Genomic DNA, 15,600 nt, shown 5'->3' with positions numbered 1-15,600 from the left:
AGCGACTCTTTGGTTCGAAGCCCGCACTCAACCCACTGAGCTATGCCAGCCAAGGCGCAAAGCATCTCTTGACATGATTGGTGCTGGTGGTTATGGCCAGAGGAACGAAGAACGGGTTTGAAAGAAGTTGCCTGGTCCACCAAGGTGTGGGCTACGTGAAGAGATGCTGTTCATCCTCCATCCTCCTCAAGGGGGCATTGGACAGGTGGCTGCCATTAAGCTGGGAATGTTCTTGCTGCACAGAGTTGTTGGTACTGAAGCCCTTTCCCTATACGATAGCCTTGCCCAGTCTTTGGCCAGGGCAGGGGACCCCAGAGAGTGGCGTCTGGAATGAGTTTTTCCTAATAGTCCTGGATTTTGGGTTTCCAGGTGGGCAGCCCATGTACTGTTTGTCTATTGAGCCGTCACTGCCAACCAATATTAACTTGATTCTATTAACTTAATATTATTTAAATAATTTAATACTTAGGTAAAATTTAATAATGTGTCTTGTGTGTCTCCTTAGGTGCCTTATGAACATTTAAAACCCCTCGTGAAGTCTGCAAGGTAGGTGGGGTCTTACTCAATGAGGTCACTGACGGCACACCGAGGATTACCTGACGCCCCGATGTCACACAGCTGGCGGGTCAGAGCGCCAGGGTTTGGACGCAGGCTTTCTGATGTCAAGGTCGGTCTCTTTCTGCCTCATGGTGCTTCTCCTAACCCTCAGTAAGCAGGCCTCGTCTGCATCACCGCGGTTCAGTTTGGGTTTCAGGATTAGTTCTTCAGTTCCGCTACCGGATTAAAACTCTGCTTTCAACCTCAGACGGTGAGGACTGTGAGGGCCCACAGAGCTCTTGCCTCCCGTCTCACTGCTGGCTGTCCGGATCCAATTGCTTTGACTCTTCAGCGAGCGGCTGGAGTCCTTGCCCAACTGCGTAGAGCAACCAGAACCAAGAGGGTATTGGCCCATTGACTGGCAGTCTCGCCCCTGATGGGAGCCCACCTTAGTTATCTGGTGTAGCTCAGACCACGTTTGGGTGGGGTGCACTCCTTTAAAGTTAAATACATTTACAATTATTTTTTTAAAACAATACAGGCACGTTTGATTTATCATTCCTGTTTCCTGCTGAATCCCCAGCATCTAAACCATGCTTCGTTTCTGTTTATTGCAAGGAGATGCGCAAGAGGATGCTTTGAGTATCACCTGGGTGCCTCTCCCCAGCCCCACCCTCAGCCTGACTCTGCAGGTCTGAGGCGGGACTCAGGAACATCTTCCTCTTCTACCTGTCCCTCGGTGTTCGTTTTAATGGAGCCTGACAAATGTCCACAGCCAGTGGGTGGGGGTGGGGGCAGAGCGATACAGCGTAGTTTTCTTTATCCTTTTCCCATCCTCTGTGCCCTAAGGAGTTGCTTTGAAGTTATAAAGACGACAGCATTAAAGTTCTTTCTAAATATACGCAGCGGGCTACACACGGCTCATCTTCAGGCCACCATTTCCCCTGATCTATGAAAATTCAAGGTTAGGCCACCTTAATTAACATACTAAACTTTGCCTTAGAAAAGTTATTTCCAGCGTGAAGTCATTTAATTCAATCCTCGATTCCCAAAGCTTTAGGCAAAGAACTCCTGTCTCCGGTTTCTTCCTCTCCGAAGAGGTAAAAGCCCTTTACGCATGAGCCTGGCAGGACGCGAGGGCGTGCACGCTCAGCGGGGCGCGCCAGTCCGGCTCTCAGCTCTGCCCTGCCCTGCGCGGGCGCGCCAGCTGCTCATGCTAGAATCCTCCATGCCAGTTTTTTCCAAAGTTATTAGAACAAGCAAATGTTTGGGGCACGATGGGAGTAGGTCTAAAGAGACCTCATTCCTCGTGTCACTGAACATAGGTTAATTATTTAACGTTTATGTCCTGCACTGTCCTTGGCCCTAGGGACTCTTGTCCACATACTCAAAAGCCCACAGTGGTCAACAGGTACCTAAACAGGAGGGAATGGTGGAGATTGGGGGGCCCTGGGGAGAGCAGTTTCTTGGGTGTGTCTCTGGAAGGGTGCAGGGCACCGAGGAGAGGCTTGTCCCTGGAAGAGAAACCAGGAGGAATCAGGAGAAGGAGATGAGGGGTATAAGACTCGCTGTTTATCTTGAGCCCTTTGGCCTGTTGTGGGAATTTAAAAAGTAAACAAGATGATGTAGATAATGAAATAAGATCCTTCACAGGCAATCACGCCTGATGCGGAATCGACTCATGCAGGGGCTGGTCTAGAGCAGCTGCCCACTGGGAAGACAACACAAGTTATATTCATGCTTTTACGTTTTCCAGTAGCTACATTTAAAAAACCCCCAACGAAACAGTGAAATTAGCTTGAAGAACATACGTCCATCCACAGGTGAATGGATAAAGGAGAGGGGGCACATACAGTGACCCTCGAACAGTGTGGGTTTAAACTGGGTGGGCTCACTTATACACAGATTGTTTTCAATAAACACAGCAACTTCTCGATAACATTTTCTTTTCTCTATCTTTATTGTAAGAATACACAAAATACATGTTAATTGACTCTATGTTGTCGGTAAGGCTTCCAGTCAATAGTAGGCTACTGGTAGTTAAGCTTTTGGGGAGTCAAAAGTTATATGCGCATTATTTACTGTGCGGGCGGTGGGCACCCCTAACCCCCACATTGTTCAAGGGTCAACTATGTATACAATGGCACATCACTCAGCCATAAAAACGAGTAAAATCTTGCCATTTGAGGTGACATGGGTGGACCTAGAGGGCATTATGTGAAGTCAGTCAGACAAAGACAAACACTGTGTGGTCACATATATGTAGAATCTAAAAAACAAAACAGGCAAATAAACCAAACAGACAATGAACAGACTCGCAGACACAGAAAGCAACAAGCTCGTCGTGAGCAGAGGGGGAGGCCGACACAGGTGAAGGTGATTCAGGGGTACAAACTTCCAGCTGTAAAACTGTTAAGTCACAGGGATGTCAAGTGCAGTACAGGCAATGACATTGTAACAACGTTGTACACTGGCAGGTGGTGGCTAGACTTATTGTGGTCATCATTTCATAACATACATAAATATCAAATCACTGGGAGGTACACCTGAAACTCAGACGCGACTGTATGCCAATTATACTTCAACTTGAAAAAAGGGATATGCTTCACTTAATCCAATATATCTAAACTATTACTCCAACATCCACTCTCTATAAAAATCATCAGTGAGATGCTTTACATATTTTTTTCACAGTAAGTATGTATTTCACATTCAAAGCACATCCCAGTTCGGCTTCCCCACCTTTTAAGCACTCAACAGACACACGTGGTCAGTAGCTGCCACACTGAACAGCGTGGTCTGGTCTGTCTTCCTTCCCAGCATATTCTCCCGCGGGTGGGCAAGGCCATATTGGGGAGGGGCTGGCGGGGCATCTGCCGAGGGAGCCGGGCTCTGCAGAGCACCCAACGCCCCAGGGATGAACCAGGAACACAGGGCCAGGACTCACATCGGCTTCCCACCCGGCTACACATCTCCCTATCTGTTCTGGCTTTTCACCTTTTTTTCCCCTTGTTTCCTTTCCTTTCTCTTTTTGTTATGATTCATGTTGTAGATTTTACGGGCCAACCATGCATGGGAGCAGACAAACGACAGTCGCCTGGGTTAGTAGTTAGGATCTACTGATCTTGAACCCCAGTAGTGCACGGCCTGGGGCTCTTGACTGGGAATGCGTAATATGTCCCATTAGCTGAACTAGGGACCTCTTCACATTCCTCCTCGGAAGCTGGTTGAACCTGAAAACCCTGAATTAAACCTAGAAGACAAGTGACCTGCAAGTGGGAAGCCCTTTGCTAAGAGGTGTAGTCGCTGGGGGATCCCGGAAGCATTCCCCAGTGCTTCCATCCACCTGCCTCCTCCTCCGCTCACGATTAGTCAGCCTCGGTTCCCCACCCGAAGGGCAGCCACTTAGTCTCCACTCATCACAGCGCTTTGTTTTGTCAGACAGCGACTGTGCACCTGGGACTTCACCTCGCTGTTCAGTTTCCACCCTGCGCGATTCTCAGGGGCTCCCTGGTGCCGCGAACATTTCCTGTGTCCCGGGAGGAGGGCTGAGGGTCTGCAACGGACAGATAATATCTGTTCACAACCCGAGTCCAAAGAGGACTCCACCCCTGATGCACTCGTCTTGCTTGACTCACCACCGTGGCCACTCGCTACCGCGGTCCTTCACAAGTGTCGGGTGACCGTGGAAAAAGACACTGACTTCTAGGAACAGCATGCATCCTTTCCAGAAGCAAGCAACCAAGGAGATCACGTTTCCTGGCCAGAGGTCATATCTGCATATACTGCGGCTGCCATCACGTCGACGTCGCAGGCCGCTCCCGAGCCCCGTGTGTCTGCTGCTGCGTGTGCATTAGCAGCTCCGTCCTTGCCGCTGCCCAGGACGCAGATGGCTTTACTGCCACCACTCTGATGAAGACGCTGAGGCTCGGCGAGGGTAAATAGGTCACGGAGCGATAGGTGTCAGGGATAGCAGCGCCCACGGGGACTGCGCACGGACCTGCTATGTGGGCTCCGAGGAAGGGGAGATGACTTCCATTCAGGAGCACCAGTGACATTTCCCAGAGGAGAAGCGGCATTGGGAATGGGCACGGGAGGCAGTGGGATGTAGACGCCCAGAGACGCCTAGATGAGGCGGCAGCATCGGCGGACGCTGGGGGATGGGAGATTGCAAGGCGTGCCAAGGAAATGGCAGAAACAAGGCAGTGTCCCTGGAGGGACTCAGACATGAGCAACCAAGGGTGGGGTGGCTCGGGTAACGGAGACAGCAGGGAGCAGACGCCTGCTGTGTGACTCCCGCTGGTGCTTTATGCAGCTCATTTCATTTACTTTTCAGCAAAACCTGTGACGTATGACGTGTTAGTATCCCTGCGTTACCAATAAAGAACACGGGGCCGCCCTGGCTGGGTAGCTCGGTTGGTTAGAGCACTGTCCCGATATGCCAAGGTTGTGGGCTTGATCCTGGGTCAGGGCCCATACAAGAATCGAGTGAATTCATACAAAAGTGGAACAACAAATTGATGTCTCTCTCCCTCACTCGCTCTTTCCCCCCTTCCTCTTTCTAAAATCAACAAACAAACAAACAAAAGAACAGGGGGCTCCAAGAGGTCAAATAACTTGCCAGCAAGCGAAGGAAGGGAGGATTTGAGCACACACCTGCCCCACTCTTCCTACTACAATGTGAAATCGAGTTAGAAAAAGACACTACTCGCCCCAAATAACTTCCTGCTGGCACGCTCTGCCCTACTGCACTGAATCTCCCGATAGGCCACGGTTCCATATTTGAGAGGGCTCCACTCCTGAACCTCAACTTACTGCTTATCATCACCACCACGACCACCATCGCCACCCACGTCGACCCTCTCCTCCCTCTTCCGCAGTCTTTGATTAATAGGGATACAATCTAAAACCAACAACCAGGAACAGCCCAACAACATGATTAAGTAGCTGACAGCACCGGCTAGAACCTCACCTTGGGGAGGAGAAGATAAATACCACAATAACTCAAATCTCAGAAATGCCTGGCTCAGTTTTAGGCAACTGATATTCCACTGCATGGATCCAAAGCAACAGTTACATCAGCCAATTTATGTCCTTAATACAGTAAAATGCCTAGTGAGGGAAGGTGGTGGAGCGTGTGTGCTCGAGGGTGGAAATTCTTTGCTGCGGATCCTGAAACCAGCTTCCTGGGTGTCCAGCATGGGGCGGCACGTGGTACTCTTCCCTTCTATACAGGACACAAATATTGAGTGGCTACACAGCTATTTGTACAATTAACTCAGCTGATATTAGCAGAGAGTATGCGCTATATAAATTAGAGCAAAATTAAGTGCAATGTTGTGTTTCTGTTTCTTATAAGCAGAAGACCTAGAAGCCAAAAAAGGCATCTGACCCTTTGACATATCCCACCCTGTCCCACTTCCATCATTCTAGTCCACTGGAAACATGGACAGGTGTTTATTCAATGAGGTCATCTCAAGGCACCTTTCCATTACATAACTCCCCACACCCCTTTTATGGTCAGAGAACTTAAAATACAGCAAAACCTGTTTTTACTACTTTCTTCCAGTGTTTCTTCTCTCTGTCTCTCTCTCTCTCTACACACACACACACACACACACACACGCTCCTCTTCATCTCTGACACACAATCTGTCCCCTTCTGTCCCCACGGCCACCACTTCATCTTATTCTGTCCTTTTATTTTTGTGCTGCCCTCCCCTCTCCTCCCCCCAGCCACTGCCTAAATTTAAGCCTCTGTTTTACTGTATTTCTTTAAATCCCAGATGCCATTAGCTGCCAAATGCACCATGATTTTGTATCACCACGGAGACAGAAAATACAAATAAAACGATGACACACACTTGTTTGCAGGAGGCATCCGAAGGAAATATTAAAACAAAAAAAGGAAATCCGCACCTTAAAATTGGTAATGCACGGTAACTCAGCTGAACTCTTGTAATCGTCTGCCAACTCTTCGTGTCTACAACCTTGTAGTGGCACCGAGGCCCTTTGCAACGGAGCCCTGACCTCCATCTCCTTTTCCCCCACTTGGCAAATCCCTCCTTGTCCTAGCGGACCACCTTCTCAAAGTCCTTCGAGACCCCACGGGTGTGGTGAAGGTGCTTCCCGCTGTTCCCGGGGCATTCTGAACGTCCTCATGTGGAATAACACATACACAGTACTTCGTAATTATCTGCCTTTGTGTTTTCCCCTTGGTGAGATACTACTGAACGCAGCTGAAGACTGCATGATGCTCGTAGCTTCTGGGCACAGCCACCAGAGGGCAGTGTGGAACCATCCTGTGGCCCAGAACTGCTGTTTCCCAGGAATTTAGGTTGCGGAGGTTGAAGGAAGCCGGCCTCCTGAGGGCAAACTGGCTGAGAGCCTAGGAGGCTATGTAGCTCCAAGGGCGCCATACTATTCTGCAGAATCCACTTTGAGGATGCTCCCTGAATCTCCGTATACCTTGCCAGCTCCCCCGCCCTCCCAGGTGCTTTCGGGTGGCTGCCTCAGCACGTCTCTCTAATAAGAGCCAACGGCTCTCCCCAGCTTTCCATCCTGGACGGGAGGGGGAGGCCCGTGGAGAAGGGAAGACACGTCTCCCGAACGTTCTCATTTCCGATGAAGACAGGCTGGCCATGAAGGGCCCGCAGTGTAATTGCTCCACTTTGAAGAACAACAGGTAGCTGCATCAATATTTGATTTTTAAAAGGTTGTGCGAACAGTTTTAAATATTAAAGATCAAGGCAAAGACTCAGATTGTCTTTTCATCTCGGCCGTTGAAGCATTTTAAACGAAAAAATGGTGCTAATGAGCAGAAGAAGACTGTTTGCCCATCAAACGGCACCAGGCTGCAATCAAGCGCAATCGTTCTGAGGTGGGGGCGGGGCCAGGGTGGGACGTGGTGTACGCACGGGGGAAGTTCCCCTTCGTTATCCCCGTAATGAGAGGGAAAGAACGTGACACTGCCAGAGCGACTTTCTCCCATCTCTTCGTGGGCTGTTTAGCTCCCTACATGAGAGGTCTGGGACAGGCTCTGAAAAAAACCTCATAAATTAACTATCCAACTTCCTGGCTAATGAGCCCAATATGTCAATTTCCAAGTGATCAAAATGATGCAATTCAATAAAGCACAGTTCATTTTGTAAGGAAATATACTTTTAATAGGGAGAACTGCATGGTCACGGTCCTCCTGAGATAATTACGGGCCGGAGAAATCAGTGGCGTGGAGCTGTACTTACCGTCTGGAGACACCCCATGGGGTTCATGTGGCAGATATTGTCTTTCAGGGACAATAAATTCCTTCATTATATTTCCATTACTGCATTAATGCAGCGATCTCCAATTTACTTGTAAGCAAGCAGGCTGGTTATTCGTGAAACTTGGCGGTTAATGCTAATGAGTGCTTGCAAGTCAGGTAGCTCAGTGCGTGCACGCGTGTGTGTGTGCATGTGTGTGTGTGTGTGTGTGTGTAGCTGAAGCTCAGGCAAGTCAGGAATCTGGGCGGTCACTGGGGCAGAGTCTGGAGGGCTGAGATGGCTCAGGCCAGCCAGCCAGATGGGTGGGTATCTGGAAGTATCAGGAGTAGACAGTCTGAGAGCCTGGACATCAGAGCTGAAAAGGGAGGCTGAGCTGGACTAGTTAGGGAAGCAACACCAAGTGGAACCCAGACAGAAAAGGCAGGGGGTCCTTTGGTAAAGCAGACAGGACTCTATGGAAAAATGAGAGTACTGGGCAGCAGAAGGGTGTAGGACCCAGTCTCAGGAACAAGAGAGGGTGATGGGAACTCATGCTCACTCAGGGTTGCCCATGCAGTACAGGAAGTCCAGGCACTTCATGGTGGTGAGGCCAAGGGCAGCCTGCCCAGTGAGTATCTCTTTAAGAGGCTATACCTTGAGACAGCTCTTAATACCGTGGACTCCATAGTCAAGCTTGTCAGAATTGCTTGATTCCGTCGTCTGCACCCAAGAGGGAAAGGCATCTTTTGCTTTTAAAGGTAGAAGTAGATGGAATGGATTTCATGAGTCTCATGCCTTAGCAGATGATCCTCCAACATGCTACCCAAGGATGCTGGGAAGCTCTGCTTTGCAGGGAAAAGCCAAATAGAAAAGATGAGTTCCACCTGCATTCTTCAACTTGACCTTAGTGGAGTGGATAGGTGACATAGCAGAAGAGGGGACAATTCCTGGAGTCAGGTTCAAGTTCTGACTCCTCTGCTGTTAGTGGAGTGGTGCTGGGTAGGCCGCTTAACTTCTCTGAGCTGTAGTTTCCTCAACTGGCATTTAATTTGCCTGGCAATCTACCTATTTCAAGGGAGATGGGGAGATAATGAATACGTCAAGTTCATTTACTTTTGCTTATTTTTATTTCTCCAACGCCAAAGATAAGAGAAATAAGTTACAAAGAGAACCAGGATTCTCTCCCTTAAAGCAATTCTTATGTATAATGAGACTTATCTACAAAAAATGATTCTGATAATTTGAATAAGTTTGGAAATAAATTTTTTGAAAAAAAGATTCTCCCATGGGCCAGGGGGCCGAAATGATAATCCATCAATAAAGGAGTGTTTACTAAAGGTGAGACATGGATGGTGCCAAGTTCAACCTCATGCAACTCCTGCCAGAGGCCCTGGACGGGCAATGACTGGCAACGCTCGTCTACTTGGTCTGTCTTTGAAATGAAACTCTGGTTGTACAGAAGTTGCAGGAGGTGCCTTGGCCAGGATTTTCCTACTATTAAAAAAAAAACAAAACCTCTCTTCCTTGGCTTTTGACACCTTGCCTTGGCCTTTGACTAAATTCAACTAATGTGCACGGAACGCTTGCTACCTGCAAGTTCATTTTCTATGTTCTGCCATTTAATCACCATCATGATTGCATGAAGTGGGTTGAATTACTCCTGTTTTTAGAGATGAGAAAACTGAGGTTCAGGCAGGCGAAGAACTCAATCGCAGGGGCAGCTAACAGGAGAAGGGAGTCCACAGTCATGTCTTTGGGTGGGTTACATGTCTCACAGTCCTCTGACCTCATTTTTTCCAGTGTTGTTATTGGTATGATTGACAAATAACGTTGTAAGATCATTAAAATGTACAAGATGATGATTTGATCTATGTACTGTATTTTGCTGTGTATGATGCACACTTTTGCCCAAATTTTTGAAGGAAAAATAAGGATGCACATTATACAGGGGTAGTACCTGGAATACCTTGTATCTGTTCTTGTGTTTTGTAATTATTTGTTACATAAGATTTCTTGCCCCATAACATGTGCAAAAATAAATGCTAAAATTTCCTTAAGACAAAAAACCCCAAGTATCTAAATACAAATAAATACAAAATTGAAGTAAGAAATTAAAACGAAAGATTTTTTTTTCTCGAAAGTTTGGGTCAAAAACCTGGGTACGCATTATACATGGCAAAACACCACACGTACTATGACAGGACCCTCCCTCATGGTTACTTCCTTTTTGAGAACATCCATCTCCCTTTCTCTTTAGTACTTTATCCTCGTCCTCAGTGACCTATGGATTTGATCCTCCTAAATTTTTAAACTAAACGTTATGCTTTGGAATAATGTTAGGTTTGCAGAAAAGCTGTAGAGATAGTTCGGGGGTTCCCGCACACCTCTTACCCAGCTTTCCCTCACGGTAACATCCTACGTAACCGCTGTACATACGTCACGACTGAGAAATTAACACGGGCACCTCACTACCTGCTAAACTGCAGAGCCGATTTGGATTCCTCAGTGTTTCCGCTTGGGTCCTTTTTCTGTTCCAGGGTCCAGTTCAGGCAGCCACACTACATGTAGTGATTCTCAGTTCATCTGGGGAAAGGTTGCCGGATCCCGTTTAAAGGCTAACATTTTGTAGGCTGTACACACTTGCAAAGATAGATTATCTGTTGGTGACTTTGTTTTTGGTGGAGGCAGTGCTTAAAACTCATTGCCGGTGGCACTTCCTAGTGGCTGGGCTTCCTGGCTTGCCTGCGCGACGGCTGTGTTTGGAACTGAGATGCAGCTCTCCAAAGTGGCTGTCCACCACTGTCTTCTTTCAAGGACAAGAAGTCTCACATCCACTCGGGGCCTTAGCATTCACTGCACCAGATACTCTTGAAGTTTCCATGTTTGCCGACAAATAAGACATTTCATCATCTTTAAGACGTCAAATCTTTTGATAAACTGAATTTCATAAAATATTTCTCTATTGAGCTTAGCGCTCAGCTTTCAACAAGGCACGTGAGCCAGAATTGCTGGCTGAGATTTTTCTACAAGGAGGATGTCATACACTTACACGCGTGGAGACATTTATGGGGTCAGGGTCCCTGACTCTACATCACATCCAAACTGATCACAGCAGCCTTGTCTCCACTGGTGCTGCCTTGTGACTTCACAGTCCAATTTCATGAATGCCTATTCAAGCATGCGCAGAGGGGCCCGCGCATCTACGCTGTAGCTAGTATTTGGCACAGGGATGCATAATCTGTGTTAATGCTCCTTCCTCCAAGAACAAAATCAGATCAAACTTGCCTCAGAACTCAATTTTGAGAGTTCATCATGTTTACGGAAAAGAAAGGACCGCTGATGGAAACTGACGAGACGGGAAGACTGGGAAGGAAAACAGCCAAGCGAGGGGTTTCTGCCCCGTGCCAGCTCTCCCACGGTGGCGCCAGAAGTAGTCTGCGGAGGTGTGCGGGTTCCTTTTGAACGTTAGAAAAAAAAACAAATAAAATCTTCATACTTTTCTAATGACCACATGTCTTGAATACCAGCTCTTCTTGCCATTTGTTAAGGTAACCCGATGAGAAAGTAGCAGTATTTGAAGGTCTAATATTTAGCCTGTTCATAGTCTTTCTTAAATGGGTGGACAGCTTCCCTTGAGACACTGTAACATCCCAAGACCTGTGGCAAGCCAGCGTGATGGGGGAGCTGAAGGCTGGGCTGTGCCGCCATTTGGCACCCTGTGTCATTCATTCAACATTTCTCAAGCCACTACAGTGTGCCAGGCACTGTGCTAGGATCAGAAATACAAACATGACAGGGAGTCTCCTAGGCTGCTGGGGACAGAACAGAAATCCATACTTATGTACAAAATGTTACGTGCCGTGATCGAGGTTTGCAGAAGGTTCTATTGGAATGTACCCGGACAGATTGCAGAGGGGAGGAGGGAAGGGGAGGCTGAAAGAAATGAGCCAAAGAGCGAATATGCATACAAGTGTATAACTCGTGGACACGGACAACAAAGTGGGGAAAGCTGAGGCAGGGCAAAGCGGGGGAAAATGGGGGACATCTGTAAGACCATCAACAATAAACCATCCCCCCCAAAACAAAAGGGGGCCTGTGACCCAGGCCGTGTGTGTGTGTGTGTCTGAGGGGGGCTGCGGGGGGAGAAACAGGTGTTCAGGAGCACTTCCCTGAAGGAGCCAGACCGACACTGAGTTTAGCAGAATCGCTAGATAGCAGCTCCATGCAAAGAGGGGTGGGTGCAGGCTCGAAGGAGCCCTCGGAGAGCAGCATGATGCATCAAGGATACACATTTAGTCTCCCATCTGTTTTAACTGGACCAGAGAGCAAGAGCATTCAAAATAGCCGGTGACTTGAGCACGATTTCCTGGGTGGGCACTCACCGCTGCGTCCTAAGACGGTTGACCAACAAGGATTGATTGCTCATCCCAGGCCGGGTGCAGTGGGAGTGCAAGAGCTGATAACTAAATTTCCCCCGCGACAGCAGTGAAATCGCAATGTGCAAACTACAGGGGTCCACTTGGGCTTATGGAGCAAGTCTATCCCATGTTACTCTCATGCCAGGAAGTTTTTTTTAGGCCAATTGCTGAAAGATCTGCTGCAAGAGGTTGTAGTATTACCCTTGTAGTGTTGTCCCTCCCCTGGAGCTATTTGAGGGTATCTGTATGTTTTCAATGCATAGGCAAGCACAGTAGTTGCACATTGTAAAATTGCATTTCTCCCCAGAAACAGAAAGCTCTCCTGGCTGATGTCCAGTTCTCTTCATCACAGTTACCTGTGGTTATCACGTGCGGCTATAACTTTTTATGAAACTCGAGTTCTCTACCGAGTAACAAAGAATCCTGAAACAACCAAAGCCAGTAAGACACGAAGCCCCCAAGAGGTCGGAGGGTCACAGAATCATAGGAACATCAATGTTAATGTTTATCCCAATCTAATACACACACTAATACTAATACAAACATTCATACCAATATTTGCTAAACTGTATTGAATCCTTTCTTATGTACCAGGCTGTGCGCTGAGCACAGTATCTCACTGACTCATCACAGCAGTCCTAGGAGCTGGTACTAATCCTGTATTTACTTTAGATATGAGAACTGAGGCCTGGAGAGAATAATTGACTTGCCCAAGATCACAAAGCTAGAAGAAGGTAACAAAAGTAGGTCACCACCCAGGCTTGTCCCCTGCAAAGCTTTCTTGCTATTATAGCATCTCCTAGAGGTCGCATCAAGAGAGCTCCCTGGCCATGCTGGGCAGTGCCTGTTCTCTGTAATGGCTGAGTGCATCCGGGGGCCCACTGACTTTTTATGAAACTCAGCAGTCATGCCTTTACAAGTCTCCAAAGTTCCATCTGTCCCCCTTCTGTCATGGGTGGCTGTTCCACCATGTCCCAGCCTCATCACTTATTCTTCCTACATCCAAGGAAGTGAATGCCAGCCAAGCCCCGGCTCTTTGCTGGTTCCCTCAGCAAGCACGAATCGAGCGTGCACTGTGTGCCCGTGTTTCCCCAGGCCCTGGGGTGGGGGAATTGGGAAGGCGGGGGCAAACACAGCGAGGTGGGACTTGGCCGACACTGAGCTGTCAAACGTCACTATGGCTCCTTTCCATTTATAGATTGTGTTCACTCGTCCATGCTTCTAGGTTCCCCAGACAGATACTCTGGAATGGGAGCATGCAGCTCATCACATAAATGAGGGCCAAGATCGCAGGGTTTAAGTGGCTCGTGTAGGGCCACAGCGCTTGCAGAGTCAGGCTTCGATGCCGTCCATGGGATGCCACACGGAGCTCCGCATTGCTGCCTGAGACCTGTCACCCCTCTTACTTCACTTCCTCCTTCTTATTCTTGTACACTACTTAACCTCTCTGTGCCTCACTTTCCTCACCTGCAAAACAGGAGAACGATAGCTACTGGTCTGTTGTGAAGATTAAATAAGGTGACGCATGTGAAAGTACTTCGAAGAGTGCCCGATAGAGCAATTACTTAACAAACATCAGGTGCCAGTAGTTAATTACTATTAATAGTTACTCGTATTACTATTACTGCTACTATGATGATGCTCATTAAACAAATAAAAACACATACAAAGAAATATGCAAATGCATGGAAATGAGCATGAGCACTTGCTTATGAAATGAAGTGTTGAGTGACATCAAGGAAAAAATTGATATAAAATAAAGTTTCCGGGCTTCCAGTCAAGACAGTGACACGGGCAGACATGGCTCACCTCTTTGCACAACCACATCAAAATTACAACTACAATATAGAACAGCCATCGTTCAGGAATGTCAGAAATCTAGTTGAATGGAAGTCTGACAACTACCGAATTGAAGAAACCTCATCCATCCATACTGTTTGGAAGGGGGCAGATGTGGAATGGACTGGCCCCACACTCACATGGATAAAAATTCAGGAGGGATATCTCAGGAGTGAGGAGTCCCAGACCCACACCAGGCCACCCAGCCCAGGGTTCCAGTGCCAGGAAAATAAGTTCCCACTTCTGGCTGTGAAAACCAGTGGGTACTGAGTCAGTGGAGGAGGCTGCTGGAGCCCCAAGCAGTTCCTCCTGGGGAAACCACACACAGACTCGCCTACTCAGACTCGCTCCCTCTGAGCTCCAGCACTGAGGTGCAGCCTGAAGGGCACCAGTGGTATATGGGGAACGACAGAAGTGTCTGGCATCAGAGTGAGCAGAGGCCATTGTCCCTCTGCTGAGCACCCCCCTGACAGAGCCAGCAGGCTGGTGCCATATCTGAGACTCTCCATCAACTTGGCTAACTGTGTGGCCCATCTTGGAGATCCACAGAAGCCCTACCCCACCCAACTTATGGGCACACTCAAGCTGCGTTTCCCTAAGAATGGCTGGTCTTGGCTCCTAAATCCTATCGAACAAGCAATAGCTGGCTTCAGTGAGCCCTAGCGGCAGCCAGATTAGAGTCACAGCATGGCTTCATCTGGGAATCTCTAAGTCTAGCATAAGTAGCAGCCATCTCTGATTGCTTTACAGCTCAGGTAGGGTGCCCTGGGCAAAACACAGGTGATAGCTGACCTTGCACTGCACCACTCGGGAAACCCCAAAGCCTACACACCTAGTGGACAGCTACAGACCATGTCAGAGCACCACCACCCTGCCCCTGCACAGCTGATCCTCTGTGGAGGGTGGGGGTTGGTGGTCAGTGGTCACAGCCACCGCAAGTGCCAGTTACTTGCAGCTGACTGGCCTGAGTGAATCCATTTCATTGATCTGCCAACAGCAACCAAGGCTCAGCTACAAGAGGAGGGTGAACTCAGCCCACATGAAGGGTGCACCTCGAGTGCCTGAGTTGGGTGATAGGGAAGGCTGTGCCACTGGACCCTACAGGACACCCACTACATTAGGTCACGCTACCAAGACATGGAGTCACAGCAGCCATGCCTGATACATAGAAGCAAACACAGGGAGGCTGCCAAAACAAGGAGACAAGCAAACATGGTCCAAATGAAAGAACAGATCAAAATTCCAGAAAAAGAGCTAAATGAAATGGAGATAAGTGATCTACCAGATGCAGAGTTTAAAACACTGATTACAAAGATGCTCAAGGAACTTAGTGAGGACCTCAGCACCATAAAAAACAGCAAGTCAGAAATGAAGGGTGCACTAATTGAAATAAAGAACAATTTACAGGGAAACAACAGTAGAGTGGATAAAGTTGAGAATCAAATCAATGACTTGGAGCAGAAGGAAGCAAAAAAAAAAAAAAACCCAACAACAACAACAACAAACCAACCACACAGGACGACAGATGAAAAAAAGAATAAAAAAAAGATGATAGTATAAACAACC

General features: G+C 48.0%; 1 protein-coding gene across 2 annotated transcripts in view; it reads right to left on the bottom strand.

Moving 5' to 3' along the window:
* Positions 1 to 15,600, bottom strand: part of CA10 (carbonic anhydrase 10) — a 451,674-nt gene that overhangs the window by 115,843 nt on the left and 320,231 nt on the right. The gene's annotated exons all lie outside the window — the stretch shown is intronic.

The sequence above is a fragment of the Phyllostomus discolor genome, chromosome 8 (assembly GCF_004126475.2).
Source record: "Phyllostomus discolor isolate MPI-MPIP mPhyDis1 chromosome 8, mPhyDis1.pri.v3, whole genome shotgun sequence".
Taxonomy (NCBI): Eukaryota; Metazoa; Chordata; class Mammalia; order Chiroptera; family Phyllostomidae; genus Phyllostomus; species Phyllostomus discolor.
Note: the sequence above shows the minus strand (reverse complement) of the source record. Positions and strands in the feature narration are given on the sequence as shown.